This window comes from Oreochromis niloticus, linkage group LG22, assembly GCF_001858045.2.
Source record: "Oreochromis niloticus isolate F11D_XX linkage group LG22, O_niloticus_UMD_NMBU, whole genome shotgun sequence".
NCBI lineage: Eukaryota > Metazoa > Chordata > Actinopteri > Cichliformes > Cichlidae > Oreochromis > Oreochromis niloticus.
Window position 1 is genome coordinate 3,149,179 of NC_031985.2, and position 3,934 is coordinate 3,153,112.

A 3,934-nucleotide genomic window follows, 5' to 3' on the forward strand; every position below is an offset into this window, starting at 1 on the left:
CTTTGAACAGTTTTCTCCTGATTGTGTTAGTTTGGGAGGTCAGCAGCTGTAACATGTTTTGTTTCTTTTTATCAGATTATCTTTACACAAGAACCTGATTTAAAACATAAAATTAATCCACTCTCAAATACAACCATCTCCAACTTTAATACTTCTTAATAGTTTCTTACCTTCCATCTTGTCCTTCAGCTTCACTTCTTTCTGCAGCTGCTCTTTTTCCAAACTTACTAAAATATCTGGTTAGAAATGCAACAAAACAGGAAATTAATTTCAAATTTCAAATCATTCCACTTTCCCAGATGGACTTTTATATTCTCACTTTAGATGAATGGAGCTAACATTAGCTTGTTAGCTAGCTGTTTAATACACCAAGTGAACTAACAAGTCGCACAATGACAGACAGCCACGTGTGTTCACACCGAACGCGATAGAGGCAGCCAGAGTGTCAGGTTTACATGTAAAGTTAATGGAAAAGCGCGATGACACGCGATTGCGCGTCCGGCGAAAATTCGGAAGCAGATTTGCGTTGCGAAAACGCCAAAACTCGTGAAACGCGCGTCAGTGTACTGCGTCTGGTGCGTTGGACTCGCGAAAAAAATCACACGCGTCAGTTTTTGTGTTGCATTTTGTGCATACGCGTGTTTCGCCTCTACCGCTCGAGTTGGAAAAATTATGGCAAGCCATTAGTGCCAAACTTCGCCACTTTTCCAACCCGTTTGGTTAAGAAATGGCGTAAAAAACGCCGTTTAATTATTCAAAACGCCGAAAAAAACGGCGTTCTGTTTCGACAAACGCCATTTTTTCCGCCACTCGGCAGAAAACGCCGTTCAAAGATGCATAAAAACGGCGTTTTTTACGGCGTTCTGTGCCAGCTGTAACGGCGTTTAAAACGGCGTTTTATTGAAATTATGCAGGGCACTCCCCATGGTTCCCTCATCCAATTACTTTCAACTCATTTCACCCAATCAAAGAAGAGGAAGTGCAGACCACACTAATGCATCGCCGATTCACCTTGCTGCTAAGTGATTGCCTATTCAGTACCAGTGCTTGTCACAGTATTGACTTGTATTATAATCCCACTATGCATTTTGATGTGTTTAAGGCATGATCAAGCAAACAAACGACAGAATACTTTTGCTGAAACCTTAACTGTGGTACCTCTTATGGCAGCTAACAGGTAATGAGCAGAGCTAGCTCTGCTCATTTCTGAGCTTCTTTCTTATTTTCCTCTTTACTTCTTTTAACCTTTAACTTATGTCTTAGCAATCAGATTCTGCCGTCATGCATTACCGCTCCGTGCTAGTTATGTTGACTTTTCTCTTCTGTTGTCTTCTCTTTTTTCACCCGTATTTAGACACTCGGCGCATGGCTCCTTTGTTTACGTTAGGGATCAGCTGTTAGCGCTGCGCCCTGCAGCTGCGCTACCGGCAGACAGACCCTACGTCCCCAGTGAGGGAAGAGGCGGGGGTGATGTCTCCCAAGAAGGACACCTTACACACCATCTCTCCTTCCTGTAGTCACTGTAAATGTGAGATCGCTCCCTGATATGATTGAGGAGCTAATGACGCTAACCCGGTCACAGTGGCAGTACCCCAACACTGCCCGGTACTCCCTCTGTGAGTAGGCTGCCCGGCTTCCAGCTGCTGCGGCCGGACAAGACGAGAGACAGCGGTGAGAGGAAAGGAGGGGGGCTGGCAGTGTTTGTTAAAGACAGTTGTGGTATCCCTGGGCACATCGCTGTGAAAGAACAACTCTGCAACAGAGACATTGAGCTATTAGCCGTTAGCATCCGTGGAGGCAGCCTGTGACTCTCTGTGGTCTGCAGACTGCAGACGCAATCTCCGAGAGCTCTTCTTCTAATATCAGGGGACTTTAATCATGTCTCGCTGGACTCCACACTGCCCACCTTCACCCAGTATGTGACCTGCCCCACCGTAGGCAATAAAACATTGTACTTAATGTATGCCAATGAAAAAGTGGCATACAGTTCATCACCTCTCCCTACCCAGGGAAGATCTGATCGTAACCTAGTGCGCTTTTTCCCTGTGTGCGGCCCTTAGTGTGCACGTAGCCACTAATCACCCACGCAGTGCAGAGATGGTCCGCGGAGGGCATATAAATAAATAATAAAAGCAAATAAATGACAGTACGCTTTATCTGAAACAAACGGAGACCTTAACTTTTATCAAAATACCGTTTTACTCAGTTTAAAGTAATACCACTGTATAATAGCCTTCAAATTTAATAATGTTAACAGCATCTCAGGAATATTTTTCCCTTTTCAACATGCATTAAAAATAGATATGCAGTTTTGAATCAGACCTGTATGTACGTTTTCTGAAAAGTGATGTAAATAAGTAATCTGAAGAACATGAAATAATTGTTTCCATGTAAACTGGAGATGTCCTTGTCAGTGCCATCAGAGTACTCTGGATGTCTTACATGAATTTGAAACATAAAACCAGAGAGTGGCACATGACAGCGTTGCACATAACATAACTAGTTTACCTGTATGACATGAAGTTATTAAAAAAAAGAATCCATGTAACTTGGTTATGGCTTCTTCCTGATAACTGTAGATACCAGTCGGCTGCAGTGTGCATTATCTTGACAGAAGTATAAGATACTGAACCCGCTGATATGATGTGGTGGAGGAATACAAATACCTGGACACCCATATATATACATTTGCTGAACTGGAAGATCAAAACAGAGGCTGTACACAAGAAGTGGATGTGCAGGCTGTTTTTTGTGAGCAAGCTTGTGTGTGCACCAAAATGTTAATGACAGGTGTTCTGTCAGTTCAGGTGAGTGCAGTGCACTTTGATGTGTTCTTCTTGGATCAGGAGAGCAAGCTCTGTGATTGGCCGCGCTTCGGAAGCTGTGGTGGAGAGGAAGTAAGTGAACAAACTGCCATGCATCATGGATATTCCTCTCAATCCACCTCATCAGGCACCTCTCTAAAAGTGTGACTCAGGTCTATTGCCCCAAAGGATACAGGAAATGCACTGATTTCCATGACAGAATCATGTCTGTTTAATGCTCCATGATGATAGCTTTCCTATGAGCGTTTGAAGATCACTGACATCATGGCTTTTAGCCTCATTGTTTCTGCAAAGAGATTTCTCCAGTCACTGAATCTTTTGATAAAATATATTTTTATGCCTCTAGAGGATGAAATATTTTAAGTCTTTACAACTTTACACTTGGGAACATTATTCTGAAATTGTTGCACAATTTGTTAATGGAGTTTTTTTGCAGATTGATCAACCTCTGCCCATATTTCCTCCAGAGCAACTCTGTTTCTCTAAGATGCTCTTTTAATATCTATTCATGTAACTGACTGGATTAAATAGTTCTACCACTTGCTCCATCATCGGTCCGTCCAGACTAAATTCAATGTCTGGCACAGTAATCCTCTCAGGCCAGTCGACCAGCAGTCCCAGCTCACCTGTACCATGAGCACCACCACCACCAGAATCAGTACTTAAGCCCTGAGCAGCAGTGATCTCACTCCCAGTGGCTGTCACACTACCATCAGCTGTCCCACCAATAGTCCCAGCAGCAGCAGCAGCAGCTGCTCTAGTCTGAAAGATGTCCTGCATGGCAGTTGAGGCTCAGCCCTGTTGCTGGAGGCTGCCTCGGACAAAAATCTGTAATGGGCTCAAGTGTCTCTCTGTCCGCAAGCCATGATTGTTCCACTGTTGAGTGAAGTCTTTCACATCTGTTGATCCTTGGGAGATAGATGTAATGGAGAGCCCAAAGGTGCATTTATTGTCAATGTCAATGATGCCTTCCTCCTCCAGGTGGTCATTGGTCATCAGACATTGGTCATTCCTCGCCACAGATCACCCCAGAGCCTCTCAGTTCTCTGATTATGGGTACTCCTTCTCTTAGGACACTTCCACGATCAAAGCCTCTGAAAATGTTCGTC

General features: G+C 43.8%; 1 long non-coding RNA gene across 1 annotated transcript; it reads left to right on the forward strand.

Annotated features, from left to right (window-relative positions):
* Window positions 1-807: 807 nt before the first annotated feature.
* LOC112843531 (uncharacterized) lies at window positions 808-1,994 on the forward strand. The gene is made up of 2 exons (XR_003215946.1): window positions 808-1,177; window positions 1,355-1,994. It is a non-coding gene; the product is annotated as an uncharacterized LOC112843531 (long non-coding RNA).
* The last annotated feature ends 1,940 nt before the right edge of the window (window positions 1,995-3,934 follow it).